General features: G+C 45.7%; 1 protein-coding gene and 1 pseudogene across 2 annotated transcripts in view; both read right to left on the reverse strand.

Annotated features, from left to right (window-relative positions):
• The window catches only part of CA10 (carbonic anhydrase 10 (inactive)), a 445,075-nt gene that overhangs the window by 308,344 nt on the left and 115,889 nt on the right, over positions 1-20,842 (reverse strand). The window lies entirely within an intron of this gene.
• On the reverse strand, positions 17,311-18,027 carry LOC146353747 (uncharacterized; annotated as a pseudogene).

Genomic DNA, 20,842 nt, shown 5'->3' on the forward strand with positions numbered 1-20,842 from the left:
GCCTCGAGAGTTTGGCAGGCTATAATTCTCTCTCACACTCTCTCACGCATGCACACACAAACACACACACAAATGATATATATCCACTGTCTATTATCTTTGAGAAATCAAACAGGTGAAGTGCCAGATGATGACTGGAGGAGGGCTAATGTTGTCCCTATCTTCAAAAAGGGTAAAAAGGAGGAACCTGGGAACTACAGACCAGTCAGTCTGACATCCATCCCTGGGAAAATTTTGGAGCAGATAATAAAGCAATCAGTCTGCAAGCACCTTGAAAACAAGGCAGTGATTACTCGAAGCCAGCATGGATTTGTCAAGAACAAATCCTGCCAGACGAATCTGATCTTATTTTTTTATCAGGTAACCTCCCTTGTAGACCATGGGAATGCTGTGGACATAATATACCTCGACTTCAGCAAAGCTTTCGACAAAGTGCCCCATGATATCCTGATGAGGAAACAACGATCAGGTGGGTCCACAGTTGGCTACAGAATAGGACTCAAAGAGTGCTTATCAATGGGATCTTCTCAAACTGGGGAGAGGTAATGAGCAGGCTACCACAGGGCTCAGTCCTGGGCCCAGTGCTCTTCAACATTTTTATTAATGACTTGGAGGAAGAGGTGCAGGGAATGCTGATCAAATGTTCAGATGAAACAAAACTGGGCAGGGTAGCTAATACCTGGGAAGACAGAAACAAAATTCAAAGTGATCTGGATAGACTGGAATGCTGGGCAGAAAACAACAGAATGACATTTAATAGGGATAAATGCCAAGTTCTGCACCTAGAAAAAAGAAACCAAATGCACAGTTACAAGATGGGGGATACGTGGCTCAACAACACTACAAGCGAGAAGGATCTTGGAATTGTTGTCGATCGCAAGCTGAATATGAGCCAACAATGTGATGTGGCTGCAAAAAAGGCAAATGCTCTTTGGGGCTGCATTAATAGAAGCATAGCTTCCAAATCCCGGGAAGTACTAGTTCTCCTCTACTCAAGCACTGATTAGGCCTCATCTGGAGTACTGTGTCCAGTTCTGGGCACCACACTTGAAGAAGGATGCACACAAACTGGAGAGGGTTGAGAGGAGGGCAACAAAGATGATCAGGGGACTGGAAACAAAGCTCTATGAGGAGAGACTGAATGAACTGGGCATGTTTAGCCTTGAGAAGAGAAGACTGAGGGGAGATAGGATAGCGCTCTTCAAGGAATTGACAGGTTGTCACAGAGAGGAAGGCCAGGATCTCTTCTCAGTCATCCTGGAGTACAGGACACGGAATAATGGGCTCAAGTTACAGGAAGCCGGATTCCGGCTGAACATCAGGAAAACCTTCCTGACTGTTAGAGCAATATGACAATGGAACCAATTACCTAGGGAGGTAGTGGGCTCTCCACTGGAGGCATTCAAAATGAGGCTGTGAGGGTTGCTCTGACTTGGATTCCTGCACTGGACAGGCGGTTGGACTCGATAGTCATATAGGTCCCTTCCAACCCTACTATTCTATGATTCTGTGATAAGAAGGTCTGTAAAAAACCCAAAAGTTTTTTTTTAAAAATTGCAATACCTTATCTCCAATTATTCCTCTATTCACTTTCATTTTATCTAAACAACCCACAGAACCTTGATATTTACTAAGCTGACAGTATTAAAATCCTGACAGCTAGGGCTGTGCACCACTTCGGTCTGAAGCCCGAATAACTAGTCAAAGCGGGCTGCTTTGGAGGTGCCTCCACATGATATGAGGTGGAGCAGAATAGTAAAGAGGCACCCCGAAGTGAAGCCGCTTGTATACGAAGCGCCTCGTCCGACTTGGTGATTCGTTCTGAGCAACTCAGACAGCCTGGTGCCAAAAGTATCAACTTGAGAAAGTTCAGTGAGGGGTTGAGGAGAGAGAAGGGGGGGAGGGAGAGAGGAGGAGGGAAGGAGCTTTGGTGAATGGAAACTCTAGTTGCCAAGTCAGGGCTGAACATAACCCAGCAATCTCCAATTCGTGACAGTGGTGGAGAAGGGGGGAAGACTGAATAACTGGTGCAAAATAGCTGTGTTTCAGAGGCAGAGATCATTCTGGTGGTGCTACTTAGGATGTGAGAACCCACCTCCGTCTGGGTTCTCCAGACGCCCCCCCCAGCCCCTGCTCCACTCACCAGTCCCTCCGCCTTCATCATGATCACCATGTCTTTTAAAAACACTGGAAGTCTATGTGCACATAGACTTATAAGCAAAAAGCACTGTGAATCACCCAGGCAGGAGGAGGAGGAGGAAGCATGGCGCACCCCCCGCTGCTCACTAGCTGTCTCCTCCTCGCAAACAGGAGATGGCTAGCAGTGGGGGGTGTGCACTGCACCTCTTCCTCCTATGTGGCCGGCTTTCAAGGAGAGCTGACCAGCGGCGCAGCGCATGCCCCCGCCACCCTTGTGAGCAGGAGACAGCTAGCAGCCCTTGACAGCCAAGTAGGCAGGAGGAGGAGGCGGCATAGGGTTGAGAGGTAAGCTCTTTGCTTTGAGAGTTTTTTGGGGGAAGAAATCACATTTCAGCTGCACCTCGCACTAAAAGTACTGGGCCAAACAGTCTGAAATTTGGCAGGTGGGATCCCCTCCATGTCGGCAGAAAGGTCCTCAAGTTTCATGTATTCATCATAAAACTGAAAAAGTTATGGCCATTAGTGTTTTCCCATGCAGGTCAATGGGAAAACACCCAAACCGATCTGGATATACAAATCTCACTTCGGATCCGGAACTGAGTCAAAGCGGAGGGGGTCCAAATCAGTCTGACTCGAAGTGGGGCTGATTCTGAGGGTCCGAAGTGGCATCTGAGGCAAAGCCAGGGGGGGGGTGCCTGTGCACAGCCCTACTGACAACCAAACAGCTAAGGTTTTTACTGATTTCACAGAGATTGCAGTTAACGTACATATAATAACTGACACTGGCAGAATTGTTTAGAAACACACACCATAGGAACACCCTTGATTTAAGAGAGACTGTGCTTCTTAAAGAAATGCAACTGATTGATATAATAACAATTTAAGACAAAGTGTATTAAAATTGAGATTTTCTTTTTTAAAAAAATAAATCAGATTTTAAAAAATTGAATCAGGTTTTTAATTTTTGTAAAATTTCAAGTGTATGTCTTTTTTCCCCAACAAATAAAGATAAAAATTGGTTTAGGTACCTTATTCCACATGTCGTGGACATCTGAATATGTTCAAATATTCTGCAAATGTGTCTTCAATGATATATCACAGATAACTAGGGATGGGAGAAAGAGCAATATTTGAGGTCGTTGAGGTTCTCCGTTTTCCACTTTGATGGTCATCTTGCCTCATTTTAGCTCCTGAGTGTGTCTTTTTTTTTAACCATAAAAATGTGCAATTTCAAACATGAAAAGGTGCACTTTTCCAAGTATATATCCCAAATGCATCCCCCCCGCAAATATAAAGTGTGAACATATGGTTTGGCGAGAGAGATGCGCATTTTCAGAAGTGCACAATTTCAAATGTGAACACAGCCTCAGGAAATTGCAAAAAATTCCCAAGAATTACACTCTTGCTCATTTGGATTTGAACAGGCCATGTCTGCATGATTTGCAAACAGGAACAAAATTCTCATACATCCTGACCGATAACACAACAAACAATACACAGCACTCCACCATGGTGCCTTTTATTTAGTTTTGATGACACACAGAACCAGATTGCATAAAGACCTTATAGTGGCAGAAAAGATGGAAATAGCTTGGTACTGGAAAACAAGTCGGGGATATAGAGTGGGTGGATGATTTCCCAAAATTTGGACAGTAGTTCTAGCTGAAAAGTTAATGCAGCATAATGGATTAATCAGAGGAACAAGTAGAAGGTTGACAGAAATGTGGCTTCCTTTTTTAACTTTTGTTAATTCAGGCTCCACAGACCAGCATTCACTAAATCTTATTTCTGGATGGAAAGAATAGCTAGGAAGACTGCAAATTGAAACAGAAATGTTATTGGTAGGGTAGCAATGAAAGATGAAACTTATTTTATAAACATCTTATTTATCTCACCCTAAAGTCTCTCATATCTACCAGCATATCTGACAAAAAATGTAAAGCAAACTGCATGTATTGTGTGCTGTTAATATTTGGGTTATATATTAAAATCATTATGTATCTTAGGACAAAAATGAAAAGAACACATTTACAAAAATAATAACTAAAAATAATAAATGAGTTTCAAAGGAAATTTTAATTCGGTGCAAACAAGCATGTTAAACAGATTCCATTTAAGGCTGTTATTCTACATAAGACAGCGCTAGGGGGAAAATATTTGACTTCTATTGTTAAGCACTGCAAATGACATAAAAGAGTATTCCTAACTTGGATGGGGGTGAGCAGTGAAGTGGCAGACAGTTAGGGACTTTCTCCCCATATATGCCTTTTTATACCCTCCAACTACCTGTGCTCTAAAATGTGTTATTTCAAATGAATTTGGAATGTGTTATGTGTTATTTCATAGTGAATTTCATACACTATGAAAGTGTATGAACTCTATTAACCAAACTGCAAGCATGAACATTTGCTTTCCATTATATGGAGAAACACTATTTGCCCAGGAACTACCAACCCTTGCTTCTTGAAAGTTCAGGACAATTACAGTCTGGTCATACGCATCTTTACTCCACGGGTTTTACTTCCATGAAAGTGATCTTGCTTAGTATCTTTGTATTTGTACAGAGAGCACAAAGCTGAAATCCCTCTCTTCACTCTAAGCATATATCTTTCTACAGTTCAGAAGGCATGTGGGCTGCCTGGTCAAACGTTTTAGATTATGTTCATAGGCTGCATAAAGGACACTTATTTAGTTGTCAACCATTACGTTTTATTTCTTATACAGGAACCAGTTAGCATGCATGCCTGTTCAGGAAATATATGAATTGCAAAACAGCAAATTTATATTGTTGATTTAAATCGAAGCAGTATTTTTGGTTGCTTGTTGGAAAATTAAAAGGTTTAAATCGGGGATTTAAATAATCTTGATGTAGACCAATTCACCCTGATATATGTTATCTGCCATATTCTCCCGGTATCTGAGGACACATGTCTATTTGATTGTGCCTGTCCTTAGATTAAGCCCTTCATCACAGCCGGACTCTCCAGACTTATTTGTTTCAGCTCCTACTGCCGACCGATGCCACCATAAAACAGAAAGTTACAAGAAGTGAAAGCTCACTCCAGGGAGTGCATTTCCTCTATGACTTTATTTTAATTTATATCCCAGTTAACCAATTTAAAGAGTACATTAAAAATCCTGGAAGCTTGACTTCCCCTAGAGAATTGTAAACCCTTCAGCGGTTCAGCAGACTGTTTGAGAGCAGTGAACACAGCGTTCTTTGGGGTGCTTTGTGTTTAGCCCAGCTGAATTAAAAATTAAAAAACAGAAGAACTAAATGGCAAGCACTATGTCAAAAAGAAAGAGAAAAAGGAGGCTCAGTGTGGCAATAGCTCACTAATCTCCCCCCTGCCCACCACCATTGTAACAGAGGAACTTTAGACACGCTGGCTGGCTGCCCTGCGTATTGTGCGCTACAGATTTCACTGGCATTACCTTGACACTTTGGCTCAAGGATCCATTTTAGCTTTGGAAGGCACAGCCTGAAAAGCTGCCAGGAATGTCATTAAGGCTCTGAACCATCACAGAGGCCCAGGAGCCATAAAATATACTCACTTCCTACTTGATTAGATTTAAGGGAGTTGTTTTCTGTGACGGTGGAAAACATGCAAATGCCTGACTGATTGCAATGCCACCACACAGCCAACTAATCCATGAGGGTACCTTTGAATTGGCCATTCCTTCCTTCCTTCTTTCTTTCCATTTCTATGCTGCCCAAGCAGCAAAGCTCTCTGGGTGGTTTACAAAGATTAAAACCCTAAAAATACACTATAATAACATAATTTAAAACTATTTGCATACAAAAATATAAAACAATAAAAATCACAGGACTTGTTAAAAACTTTATCATATGCTGTCAAATGCCTGGGAGCAGAGGAAATGCTTAACTTGGCACTGGAAAGATGGCAATGTTGATGCCAGGTGCACCTCAGTGGGAAAAGTGTTCCATAACTGAGGGGCCACCACTGAGAAGGCCCTCTCCCTTGTTGTCAACCTCCAAACCTCCCTTTAAGGAAGCACTTGAACAAGGGCCTCAGATGATCATCATATTGTACAAATATGTTCATACAGGGAGAGGCGGTTCCGAGATGTGTAAGGCCTTATAGGTCAAAACCAGCACCTTGAATTGGGCTCAGAAATGTATGGAAAGCCAGTGATAGTGGGCCAGAATCATTGTTATATTTTTGTCAACCTTCTGGTCCCTGCTATCAATCTGATTGCCACATTTTGCAGAAATTACAGCTTCCAAACTGTCTCCAAAGGCAGCCCCACATAGAGTGCATTGTAGGAATCTAACTTAGAGGTTATCAGAGCATAGGCTACTGAAGCCAGGTTCAGTAGTTCAAATGCTCTGGTGGGGAAAATGGTACAATTCTGAAGTGTCATCTTTCCAGAACCAAACAAGTGTTCCTTTTGTTTTGGGCCCTCCTGGGTCTAGTCTCTGAGCCACTGAGCTATTTCTACCCTTTTCCTGTGACCGTGGAAAACATTGTACTCGAACTCTCTAACTGCCTTGGAATTTGGGCAGCTGATATCCATTCGTTCCGCTTTGGCATCCCTTACTGTGGTGTGTCTCAGGTCTGAGAATAGCCCAAGGTCTGACTGACTTTAGTATCATTCCTCATGATTCATTCCCAGCATAATTCTCTGTTTCACTCCAGTGCCTATCCTGCGTTTTCAGGGCCAAAGTTCCCCTTTGTGCTTTTCAACTGACCCACCTTATTGTTGTCTTTGCCCAGAGAGAGCTGTTACCCTGTATACCCAGAGAGAGAGAGAGAGAGAGAGAGAGAGAGAGAGAGAGAGAGCGCACTTACCAACCCTGGTAAAGTACCCATTGAGTTCCAAAGCTGGATCCATCCATGTAGGACTGCAGTTTGTCCTCCACGGCCACAGGGAGTCTGCAACTTCTGTGTGAGTTGTCAGTTTTGAATCCAAAAGAGGTGATCAAGAATGGAGCTTAAGGTGTTGGGAAGCAGCAACATCTTGAGCTGAACGCACAATTTCTGAATCGTTCTGTAAACTCTAAGGAGAAGAGGCCCCATTGGCAAGGCTCTCCATCTAAATCTATTGTTAACCATATTTTGGTGTCTCCCTTAGAACACCTTAGTCTCCATTCGGTGTCCCCATCCTTGCCCATCCAGAAGCCTTTGTTTGGGTTATTTCTAGGGAACGGTGCCTTAAGGAGTGCCTTAAGTAGATTGAGGCTACTGCCCTATTTTTGAATATGGAACTAAAGCTGAGCAACCTCAGTGCAGTCTGTGCCGATAGCATTTTTCTAATTTTTTGCAACCAACGAAGAAGTGAAGTCCTTTGGGTCCTCTTCTTCCGAAGTTAGGTTATTATAGCCATGTTGCTCTATTTATTTTCCTTTTCTCCCCAGTCTACCCATATCTGCTGTCATGGACCACCATTATCACCAACATGTAAGCTCCCTTTGTTGCAGGACCACCTTTGTTGCAGGTAGGGATGTTGTGGGAGTCCAAAAGAGGGGTGCAGTCCAGCAGACTCCCCCACCCCCACTTGGCCTCCCAGACCCCGTTTGCTGAGCTGACACACTTACTGGACTCTGCTCAATGAGCCACTGTGCAGTCCATGAGCACCCAACAGCCGACCAACCCCTCAGGGAGCCGCTAATTTGCAAAAAAATTGCTGCTCAGGTTTTCCTGTAAATGTAATGTTATTTTATTTATTTTAAATTTTGTCTTGGCTGCCTTTCAGGGCAGAACCCCTTCCAAGGTGGCTCACAGCAAGAAAATATATAAAAACAGCTAAAATATTAAAAGCGATAAAAACATAAACAGAATAAAATAGCGATAAAAGCAACAATAAAAGCTGACAATAAAACCAACAACAACAGCAAAAACAGCAACAACAACAATCATATCAAGAGAAGGCCACAGTTAAATAATATGTTTTCAAGGCTTTCTTAAAAGCCTGCAATGACAGAGCATGGCAGACCTCCAACGGCAACTTGTTCCAAAGGTGTGGGGCCACTGCAGAGAACACCCTCAGCCACCTAACTGCTCTCATGGGTAGGCAGATGAGAAGAGCCTCTCTTTCTGATCTTAAAGTGCAGGCAGGCTGATATGGGTGAAGGCGGTCCTTCAAGTACCTTGGTCCCGAACCATTTAAGGCTTTGATGGTCAAAACCAGCACTTTGAATTGGGCTTGGAAACATGCTAGTAACCAGTGCAGCTGGTGCAGTATAGGCTTTATGTGATCAAATCGCCTCACCCCCACCAATACTTGGGTGGTTGCATTCTGCACAAGCTGAAGTTTCTGAACCATCTTCAAAGGCAGCCCCACACACAGCGCATTACAGTAGTACAGCCTGGACGTGACTAGTGTGTGGATAACTGAGGCAAGGTCCATCCTCTTCAGATAGGGCTGCAGCTGGCGTACCACTGGCTTTTCAAGACTCTTACCAGCTTAAGCTGGTAAGATGCACTTCTGGACACCGCAGCCACCTGGGCTTCCCCAGTTAGCTCAGAGTCCAAGAGGACTCCCAGACTGTGCACTTGGTCTTTCAGGAGGAGCGCAACCCCATCTAAGACCAGTTGTAAACCTCCATCTAAAGTAGTTGGTTTCCCAACCCACAGTACCTCTGTCTTGTTTGGATTAAGTTTCAGCTTGTTCACCCTCATCTATCCCAAGACAGCATCCAGACACTAGTTCAGGAGTTCCACAGCCTCCATGGGATGTGCAGATGGAAACGAGAGGTAGAGCTGAGAATCATCCACATACCGATGACATTTTAGCCCAATCTTCCTGATGACTTCCCCCAGCAGTTTCATATACATGTTAAAAAGCATAGGGGACAAGACAGAATGTTACATAAATGGTGGCCATAAAGGGTCCATTTCTGCAACTTTACAGGTGAGAATGCTCCATTCACGCCTGTAATGTTGTGTAAATGGCCCCTTATGGCTACCATTTCCACAACATTCCCTTCCTGGAAGAGCCCAAACCGCTACTGTTGCACAAAATGGCAGCTCGCTGAGGGGTTGGGTGCTCGCTGGGAGCCCACAGACCACGCAGCAGCTCTCCCAGGGAGCTCAACAGGGATGGGTGGCAGCTCAGCAAGCACCCAGCAGTATGGACAGAGGTAAGTCCATCCATCCCTAGTTGCAGATGTCCATAGCACCACCTTCCCCTGCTTATTTGGCAAATACTTATTTTCCCAGTCTTTGTTTTTCTTTATCTTTTCAACTTAGGCTTATTAGAACTAGTATAATGGCCCATGTGCTAGGCCAGGGTTGTAGAACCTCAGGTCCCAGAAGCCAAATCCAGCCCTCTGGTGGTCCCCAGAAGGCCACGCCCCCTTCCCCTGACACCAACCCCTTCCACCCAACCACCTACTGTTGTGAGGTTTCCCAGCTTTTGTTCAGTTTCCCCCCAATTTTAAAAGGTCGAAATGCCTCTCCTAAGACTTAATTACTGTGGGTAAAAGCTTTAAGCTATGCTGGTATTTGGGGGGTTGCAGGGGGGTGTGTGTGTTGGCCCTGACCCTTTTGCCTTCAGTTCCACCTACCACTGGAAGCCTTTGAGAGCTTCTCTAAAATAAAACACAGCACTCATGCTCAAAGGGTTCTGCACTCCTGTGCTATGGCTTGTGTATACTAACCAAACCATTTCCCCATTCTGTAACAAATATCTGTGTTTTTGAGAACCAAAAATTTGTAAACAATAGTCGATGCTTTTTGGATTTTAATTAGTGTGTTTGAGTTGATTTCCCCAATTTAGAAGGAGCTATTCCACATTTTGGCAAGAGCGTTGTGCATAAATCCACTGTGTGCACACCACACCACACCACTGGCTAAAGGCCCCCTTAGACCCACGCTGGTCATTACACGTGCCATGTGAATGGTGCAGGGGGTGGGGGTGGTGAGTGCATGGCAACACTTCCAGGGACATACCAATGACCAATAATGGCAACTACAATATATCTTGGAGTCTAAGCTGGGAAACAGATACAGGTCTGAGGGGGCCTGGGCAAAGTTTCATCAGTGCTTCCCCAAGTGGATGCCCCCCCCCCATGGGTTTACCAGATGGTGGTTGGTGGCAGGCCATTCTGGAGGAATTAAAATGGTGGCAGGAATGACTCCACCCTATCTGCATCAGGCATATGCCAGGGCTGTCATCAACAGGGGCAGCCTGCTGGGACCCATGGCCTCAACATTCACACAAGCATGCCATGTGCTTGTGCTGGCCCTGATTTTGACAGCACTGCACAGCCTCACCCGTAACCAAGAACATGGGTTCCAGAAACCTGCTAGCATGGCAAAGGAGCAGATGAGTCCAGGCAGCTGATCATTCCCAACAGATATGCTGTGATTCCAGAAAGACCTACTGTTTGAATCACATCAGGGATCTGTCTGGGAACGTACTGAGTTAATTTCAGTAATATACTAGGATTTAGGATCTCTGAGGTCGAGGATCTGTAAATTCCTAATGGACTCCTACAGGGAAGCGTTGCTTTAAGGAAGAGAGTTTAATGGGGCCTGCATGTTGAATTCTGCTTTGTCCTCCGCACAAAAATGAGCAACAGTGGGCCATAACAATCCACTAAAACCTACATTTGATAAAACATAATTAAAAGAATACAGAGCTTTTGGCAAGCTATAAACATGACGTGCACTAAAAATCCTATTATTCTGTATTTAAGTAATAAACCATAATGGCTTCTCAATAGTGCCTTAGCATGTAAGAGTAAACATTTATTTGTGTTGAATATAGATGTACAGAACTCCTCATGCCATTCTCTACACACTACTCTGAATCAGGGTGCTTACAAGTTAAACCACCTCACTCCCTTTGGCTTCAGCGACCTGTAAACGGGGCTGGCATTTCTGTAATAACCCCAGAAACAAAACACATGCCATGCAAATGGAAAAATTTGCATGTAGCTGTGTTGAAAACAGGGATGGATGGACTCACTTGCACCTGCTGAGAGTGGGTGCTCACAGAGTCCCTGCTGCTGCCCACCCCCGCAAACTGGGCTGCACAAGCCCTGGAGGGCTCGGTGAGCAGTCCGGGAACGACTTCCAGCTCAATGTGAGCTGCCATTTTTATGCCAGATGGCCGCTCTTATCCAGGAGTGGGAGGTTGCGGGAGTGTCCCGCTGCCACTGCTGTTGTAGTGGAGGGGGGGAAGAGGTGCTCCCTTCTTCCTCTCTCATGCCTGCTACCACAGTGGAAGCGACAGGAAGCTCACCGAGGGACCGGGTGCCTGCACACTTGCCTGACTCAGCACGCAGTGAGTCGGGCAAGAGCTGGGGTCTGGGGGGCCGAGCCAGTGATTTCTTGCCAGGCTTCAAGCCCCAACCTGACGCCCACACCATCTCTAGTTGAAAAATGTGGACTATATGTCTCAATGAAGTCAACAAAATGATGCCTTCGTGAAGGAAATGGAAACCAGCAGAATGCCAGAACCACTCTTTCTCCAAGGCATTAAACACCTTCTGGACCCAGCCAGTCGATCCCCTTCTGAAAGAAGTTATTAGCCATGAAAGGCAAGGGCCAAGTGGACAACTGGTAATCCATACTCCCCAAGCACCTTTTACCTGTCCTTGGACTACAATAATGGAAACTCAACCCATAAAGCAAGTTGAAATGGTGCTCTGAGCTAGCAATGGACAAATGGACTAAGTTTATTCTCTCACATGTCTCCATGTGCCCCAAGCCAAGTCTGTCCCACCCTGTTTGTGTGTGTGTGTGTGTGTGTGTGTGTGTGTACGCACGCGCGCATGGGTGTATCTGTGTATTTTACTGAAAAATTTGGGAAAAACTGCACCAAACTTTAAAGTTGTAGAACAACACTTGAAAAAAAAGTAAGTACTTACATGGTGGTCTGAGGGATGCCCTTATCTTCCTCTCCTCTCCTCTCCTCTCCTCTCCTCTCCTCTCCTCTCCTCTCCTCTCCTCTCCTCTCCACCATTTCTTTCTGATGGGAGTAGTTAGAAAGTGCAGCACCCTGCTGCATAACTCCAACACCTTTTAAAATGCTTCAGCACATTCACATCATGATGTGCTGTCCTTTCGTGGGTCATTGTCCTGCAAAAATGATGGCTACCCAGTGCAGTGGGGCAGCCATCCCCCCCGCCAAACACACACACATACAATGTCCCTGGTAGCCTACAATGTTCCTGATAGCTTTCTACCTGTACTCAGTAGCTAGACATTGTTAAAGAAATAAAAGCAATATTTTGAAGCTATGGATCTGGTAAGTTCACCCTGAAATCAAGTCCCTGAACCAAACTTCAAAGCCATCCCTACCCTGAGCACATCCACTGACTGTACTGTAAAACTCATAGCATCCAAGTTGCAGCAGTTTGAGTATTTTTATCCTCACAATGTCTAGCAAATATGCCACAGCAGTTTTCCAAGGGCTATTGGGAAAAGCCCTTCTAGACAAAATTATGAGGACACAATGGTGGTAGAAAAGTATTGTTTCTTCACTACCACCATAGAATAGTATGATAATGTATGTGCGATTGGTCTTATTCAAATAGAGCACATAGCATTTTATGTAACATCAAGCCATCTTCCAGCCTGTTTAATCTCTCCTGGTGTCCTGGTACATCAAGGAGTTGACTGGGCTCTGCCCTGTGAGAAAGAAAATTTTAAAGTGATCTGCCTGAATCATCTCAGCATGCCACAGAGACTAGGACTTTGCCAGAAGCAATAGACCTGCCAACGAGGACCTACTGCCAACAAGGAACAAGGAATTCTGCAGATTCCTCCTGGGATGGACCATTTTAACACATCTACCAACTCAGCAGAGAGAAGAGGGCAGTGTAACCATAAATTCACCTTGACATGATCCAACCATGTCAATGGAGTCATATAGAGAGCTTTCACAACTAGATCATTAATTTCCTGCCCAGTTTTGAACGCTAAGCCAAGAGTGTTCTGTTACATGCATCGGGCTGGTGAAATGTTGGGACAGCCTCATGGTGTTGAGACAAGGCAGCCTTGGCATGAATGTTGAGATCCCCCACAACTAGCCTGTAGGCCCTCAACAACAAATCCAAGACTCCATCTATCAGCTCAAGTAGGGAGACTGTTAGGAAGCAGAGTGATTGGTACACTAACGATATGACCATGCAGGACACACTTTTTCAAGGGAAGCCATTCCAAGGCATATTAACACATGAATTGGGCCAGAGTATGGAACAGCAAAAGGGCAAAAACTGCTATGGCATCTTAAAGACTAACTAGTTTATTGTGGCATGACTTTCTGTAGGCAAAGGGCAGCCTAACACAGCAAATCTGGCTGGCATATGAAGAAGCAGGCTGTTGCCCAAGACAGCACATGCCACAATGAACCAGTTAAGTGCTCAATCTGAGGAGGTAAAAAGATAACAAAATGAACTATCTGATGACATATCATGAGCACTAGCATGTTAGGTATGAGCCTTGCAAGAGGCTGTTAGAAAGTAAAATGAAAACTGCAGCTCAAGATACTGTTTTGCATTTTCTTGGAGTTCCTTACTTTGGGTGGTGTTCATGCCCTGTGGCTTCTGTACGTTAATGCAAAATCCACTGTACAAAATGGAAGATCACAGCACTGGGGGAGTAATTACTGCTACCACTGTCCATCTTATGCAAAACTCCAAATTATAAGGCGAGGTGTCGCAGCAGCAAAGCACTGATCTGAGATAATTAATTCTAATAAAATTCCTGTCCCACTTGCCGAATGATGGCAGATGCCCTGATTGAAGTTCATTTTGGGGATATTAGCATAGAAAAGCTTGCTGGGGCCTTTGAGACCAGACAGCTGAATCAAAGCAAGGAGTGCTGATCCATATAGCAGCCCCCTGTGAACAGTTTGTCTATGCAAGAAGCAAGCAACAGAAGGCAAAGCCGCATGCCTTACTCGACAGCCTCCAAATTCTGGAGAAGATTGACTTCAGACAAATTTTAAAACTGCCCTCCCTCTTCGTGCTTTTGGAGGAAAATGCTTTCTACACAGCACTGCTATAAATTATGCTGATCAGTTCATGGTATGGAACCGTTATAATGATGCTAATATATCTGTGGCTTGCTCTTGATTTATACACCCTTTGTAATTGAGAGCAGAGTGGAAGAAATGGCATTCACGTTGCCAAATGTTTTGGCTGCACTTCGAAAACCACTTAATAGCAAATATATCTATAGTTGGGGTGGAACTCCTTGAAGTAAATGGTTTCAGGGCACCAATCTTTGTTTTTGAGGGAAGGTGTCATCACAGAAAATCATTCCCCTTGAATACTCCTTTCTTTTCTACTGCAATCCTTTCAGAAGAATGGTTTTAGCACCTTGGACAGCTGCTCAGAAACCAGAGAATGGGTTTCCTATAGGACAGATTACTGTAATGTGAGAAAAGGGAACCCCTTGGGGAGGTACAAGTGATATGGATATGAGTAGATAGCATGTATCTCCTCAGAGGAAGAGATAGGCAAGTTTCTTTTTTGCACGTCGAGGGGAAATACTAGTGCACTCATACATCTACTTTTCTCCTTGTAATATGCAAAGCCACTCTCGGCTAAACTGTTAATAAGCCATTCACACACTGCAGCCCTGTGGGGTTCCACAAAACAATCTGCTCCCTGCAGGGCCACATGACTGATGGGAACTAGCATGAGTTGCACATAGCTGGTTTTCCTAATGGAGTGGGGTGGGGTATTATCCTAGAGAGAAAAAAGTACCTAACTTTCCTGGTCAGTTTCCATATTACAGTAATGACAAGCCCTAAAACACAACTATTATTGATCTATAGATTTCTATCATGCCTTCTCACAATGTTCAAGATGGCTTACAAAATTTAAAAACAATGAATGTGTGCAAAGAAGTAAAACATCACAAAAGAGATACATACAGCAATAGACTGAACAAAAGCAAATAAAATGGCTAAAACCAATAAAGCAGCATTGCTCTCCACATAAAACATCTTCTCATGAACCACTAACATTATATTAGGCATTAACAAAGCATGTTTTACTTAATGGGAGGGGCGGTAGCTCAGGGACAGAACACATCTTTTCATGTGGCAGCCACATGTTCAGCTCCCAGCAGCTCCAGCTAAAGCATCTCAAATTGCAGGGTTAAGAAAGATCTGTTTCCTGAGACGTTAGAGAAGTGCTGACCATCACAGTAAAAAAACAACAACAGTGGGCTGCATGGCCAACAGGGTGTAACCCATGGAGGCTGGTGGCTCTGATTTTGGAGGGGTTGTGAATCCATTCTGGGTTTTAGTCAGAACCAGTCAGAACTCTAAAGGGGCTGTCTAAGGGGCTGAACTCTGCCCTTAAAATAGGTTCAGCACCTTGTACAGTTTCTTTAGCTTTGGAGTCAACAGCCCCCACTGGGTGTAACATAATAAGGTAGCTTCATATGTGCTCTCCTTCCTGTATTTAACATTCCTTGACAACTAAAACGAAACAGACAAATACCTAAAGAGGATCTGTTTCATGACCAGAGCTCGAAGATCTTGATTGGCCTGATGAACCCAGGCTTTCCAACACTACAGCTACGGAGGATGAGGGAGAAAGCCTACACACCACCTGCTGTTCCTTGCCTGAGCTGGGAGGGGTCAGTGGAGACAAGGGGGCTTGTTTCTGTGCCTGATGCCCAAACATTCAGCAGGTGAAAGGCAGAGAAAGCCTGCATGTTTCTGTTGCCCCTCACCAGCTCTGAGCTGGAGGGAATGACAGGGGCACTTCTGTGTGCCCCTGACCTCATGCCATGTTTCAAAGATGTGGCATGAGGCCAGGGACAAACCCCACCCCTTGTGGCACAGCAATGTCCTGGCGGTGAGACAACTCCTATCCATGCCCCTGCCATTAAACATACATCCTCGTATTTGATTGAATCTTTAAGAGTACTCAAGCCAACCTGAACTAAGAGAAGGAATGTTTTGATGAAATTGCAATTGGAATGAGACTGCATTTCCACATTTCCACAGCAGTATGCTCCGGCCCCCAATTTTCATTCTACAACTACATTTTCTGTTATTTATTTTCCGTACTGCATTCTGCTTATTGACATCTTTGGGAAGTAGAAGTTAGCTGTTCACAACAGTGCCATAATACTCAACTACTCCAGGCTGACTTTACAGCTCCCAAGGCTGCAAAGACTGCACCAGCAGTAGAAACACTGCTGTTGTGCTCTGTCTTCTTAACCATTTCTTTCCTGTATTGACCTAAATTATTTTATGAATAGTTCTGTGTGAATCCCATGCATCCGCAGATTCCATTAAGATTCTGTGGAAACAATGTTTTATTACTTCAAGAGTACCCAACCTTTCTGGGTCAGTGGGCACATTTGGAATTTGGAGCAAGTGTTGTGGGCACTTTCACAAAATGGCTGCCATGACAGTGGCATGCTCATTCATAAAAAGGCTGCCTTGGCCATTCACAAAACATGCTTTGCCAGTTTCTCAGAAGGCAAACTGGTGAGACTAAAAGAAAAGTAACTTCTCCAAGAACTAAGTACAAGGCAGAAGTAGGGTCTAAGCTCCAAGACACAAAAGCACTCTTTTGAACCCAAATAAAGATGGTACTGGAGAGTGGCAATTCACATACTAGCCTCCCAGGATAACAACAACCACCACAACCACAACACCGTAGGAAATCAGGAGGGGCTGGGAGCCTGATGGGTACTAAGAGAGGTGTCTGCAGGCACATTGGTGTCCATGAGCACCATGTTAGAGATAGTCAGGTTGCTTACCAGTAACTGTAGTTCTTTGGGTAGTCATCCGTACATTCACACATATGGGCTCTGCGCCTGCACGAAGACTCGTTCGGGAAACTTCCAAGCTGCAGAATTTTTTGGCGGGAACCCCTCCCCCACCGCCTGTGGCATATATAGTGTGGGTTCCTACCTTCCCCTCAGTTCCTTGGGACCGCAAGAGTCCCAGACCAGGGAGAAGAACACCTTGGTACCAACAGACTGTTGACACCGAGCGGGGACGGTGGGAAGGTTGTGTGAATGCAGAGATGCCCACTCGAAGAACTACAGTTGCAAGTAAGCAACCTGACTTTCTTCTTTGTAGTCTCTGTGCATCACACATATGGGCAAGTAACAAGCTAACTTACCGGAGGTGGGGCGGTGTCTCATTGTAGTACTGATGAAAGCACAGCCCTGCCAAAGGCACAGTCTGCTTAAGCTCGAACATGCAGTCTGCAGTGCTTTATGAAGTAGAAGGCTTAGACCAGGTAGTCGCCTTACATAAGTCTACCAGGGGGACACCCCTTATAAAAGCCGTGGAAGATGACACTCCCCTTGTCGAATGAGCCCAAATTCGGGTCGGTAAGTCCTTCCCAGAGACTTCATATGCCAATCAGATGGCATGTACTATCCAGGAGGCCAGTCTCTGAGAGGAGACTGGAGAGCCCTTGTTGTGTCCTCCATAGCAGAGGAAGAGCAGTTGCGAGTTGCAGAAAGGCTCTGTCCGAAACCAATAAAAAGCCAGGGCTCTCCGGACATCTAGAGTGTGCAGCCGCCTTTCCAAATCGGAACTTGGAGATGGAAATAAGGCGGGAAGGATGATTGACTGATTCACATGGAAGTCTGTGTCCACCTTTGGAAGGAATGCTAAGTCTGGCCAAAGGACCACCTTTTCCTTGTGAAAAATGGTATAAGGTGAGTCTATTCGTAACACAGAAAGTTCACTTGCTCTCCTTGATGTCATAATGGCTACCAAGAAGGCAACCTTCCAAGAGAGCAGCCTCAAGTCCACAGCAGCGAGCGGTTCAAATGGCACTGATGTGGGGCTGTGAAGCACCAGGGTCAGGTCCCATTGAGGAACCAAGTCTCTCATGGGGGGAGCCAAGTTTCTGAGTCCCTGCAAGAATTGTTTGCATAAAGGGTGGCTAAAGATGGGGCACCTGTTGATGTTGCCCTGCATAGCAGAAATCGCAGAAGCATACACTCTGATGGAGGAGTACTTCAGGCCCTTGCTGTAGAGGTGCTGGAGGAAGGACAAAATATCGATCAGATGACAGTTATTAGGATTACAGTTGGTGTCGGTCGCAAACTGAACAAAAGAAGCCCATTTGGCTGAGTACGGGTGGCGTGTGGATGGTTTTCTCGCCGCATCGAGTACAGTCTGCACTGTCAGCGGGATCAGTGGAGAGTGGTGTGCGAAGGTTGGATCCTCCACGCCGTGAGGTTCAGGGTGTGGAGATCAAAATGGAGGATCCGACTTCGGTCCCAGGAAAGCAGGTTGTCTATCAGCAGGAGTGGCAAGCAATGTCCGTGCGCTAGGTTCCGTAGCGTCATGACTCAGGGCTGCCTGGGCCACCAGGGGGCTATTAGGATGCAGTTCATGGCTTCCTGTCTGATTTTGGAGATCACCCTCGTGAGTAGTGGGAACGGGGGGAAAAGATAGAATAGGCAGTCCGTCCATTCTAGGAAAAAGGCATTGCCTAGTGACCTGTGGCCAACTCTGGCTCTGGAGCAGAACTGTCCGAAGGCTGTGTTCGCTGGACTCATGAAGAGAATGATCTCTGGTTGGACCCACTGGTTGAAAATTAGTTGCAGAACTTGGCCAACTGCCATTCGTGGGAGCACCAAAGCAGGCGGCTAAGAGTCTGCCAACAGGTTGTCTTGTCCTGCAATATGAAGAGCGGTCAAGCGAATGTCCTTGGCAACGATCCAGTTGTAAAGGTGTAGAGTGAGAGAGAGAAGACGGGAGGAGTGCATTCCGCCCTGTTTGTTTAGGTATCAGAGAACTGTGGTGTTGTCTGTGAGGATCTGGATGTGTCGATGTCGGAGGTACGGTTCAAAGGCGTGGAGAGCTTTCCAAACTGTGACACAGTTGTGGTACAGTCTTTCTTTGGAGGACCAGAGACCCTGAGCTTGCAGGGGGCTGCAATGTGCTCCCCAACCTAGGAGGGAGGCGTCCGTGGTCAGAACCCTGGATGGAGGAGCAGGAAGGAAAGGCATCCCCTGGGTCAAGTGCCTGGAGTCTATCCACCACTTCAGGCTGAGAGCAACCTCCTCTGGTACCAGCAATGTCACAAAAAGGGGGTTGCGGGTCAGATCTAAGGTCCAGATGAGCCAGTGGCCTCATCCATAGTTGGGCCCATTTGTAGTGGCCTCATCCGTGGTCGGACCCATTCCACGACTGACACCATCGCTGCCATGTGGCCAAGGAGGCATTAGATGTTGCATGCCGTGACCAGGCAAGCAAAGAATATTGAAGTGGCTTGCGTGACGAGATTTGTGATATGGTTCGTCAGAAGGTACACCTGGCCCGTTCTGGAATCGAGGCCGGCCCCTATGAAATGAACCGTTCATGTGAGGGTCAAATGAGACTTTTCCTTGTTGATCCATAGTCCCAGTGCCCAAAGAAGGTTTAAGATGTCAACGATAGCACGCAATAAGGCTTCTGAAGAGGAGTCCACTAGCAGCCAATTGTCAAGATACAGGTCTCCACTCCCTTGAGAGGGAGGTAAGCGCAGACTACAGCAATGTACTTGGTGAACACACGCAGCGCTGTTGAAAGACCCACTGGTAGAACGTTGAACTGGAAAAGTTCTTCTCCGATTGCAAAGCGGAGAAATTTTCTGTGTGAGCATTCTATGGCTACGTGGAATTATGCATCCTCGAAGTCGATCATGGAGAACGAAGAGCCCTTCCGAAGGAGTGGGAGAACTGTGGCTAGGTTTGTCATCCTGAACCTCTTGGAGGCCTTCATCCCATTTTGGTACCGTGAAGTACCTGGAGAAGTACCCCTCCATACCGGGGTTTGAAAGAACGTGCTGGATGGCGCCCTTTCGTAGGAGAGATTGGGTTTCTTTGTGAAGGACCTCCGAAGGTCGAGTGGTCCGGACTAGGCCTGGGGGTGGGAGAGTGTTGAATTCTATTTTGTATTTCCGACGGACAATAGCGAGCACCCAGTTGTCGAATGTCACTCTCGCCCAGGCTGAATAAAATATGTTCAGAAGGTTTATGAAGGGAGGTTTGCAAAGTTTGGTATGGAGGGGAGATGAGCTGAAGTCAAAGACGACATTTAGAGAATCTCGCCCTTCGCTTTTTGTTGGAACCTGGGGAGGGAGTAGTTTTTTCTTTGTTGTTGTTGAGGGTATCTGGGTGTCCGGTCCCCAGATTGCCGAGATAGATCGGTCTGGTGTCGGTACCAGCGGTGTTGATGGTACAGAGCGTATTGCTGTTGTTGCTGGGATTGGCCGATGCCCATCTTACAAGTGGTCGTTCTGGCTTTCTGTACAGAGTCCATCTGCTTGCATTGAATAAACCCTCGCCGTTGAAGGGTAGATTTTCTATCCGCGAACGAGCTTCAGGGGTTAGGCCCACAGAGCGGAGCCAGGCATGTTGCCTCAGTGCAACAGAGCCCATCATGCCCTTGGCATTGCACTCCGCCTGACGACAGGCGGTATTGATCTGCTGGCGAGATAGTTTGGATGCCTCCACATGAAACAACCTGGCTAAGTCATGTTGATCCTCAGGGAGGTACGTGATAAGGGAATCCATTTTTTCCCAGAGGAAGAGTTGATACCTGGCCATCATCGCCTGGTAGTTGAAGATTCTACGTCCCAATGCCACTGAAGAGTAAAGGCAACGTCCGACGAGATTGAGTTTATGGCCCTCCTTATCCACAGGCGAGGTGTTTCCTGCAAGCAACCTTGAGCAGACTCCACTATTATGGAGTTCGGTTTAGGATGTGAGAAGAGGAAAGATGCGTCCGTCTCTTGAACCCT

The sequence above is a fragment of the Heloderma suspectum genome, chromosome 2 (assembly GCF_057233095.1).
Source record: "Heloderma suspectum isolate Gila_16-S chromosome 2, 16-S_ref, whole genome shotgun sequence".
In the NCBI taxonomy this organism is placed as follows: domain Eukaryota; kingdom Metazoa; phylum Chordata; class Lepidosauria; order Squamata; family Helodermatidae; genus Heloderma; species Heloderma suspectum.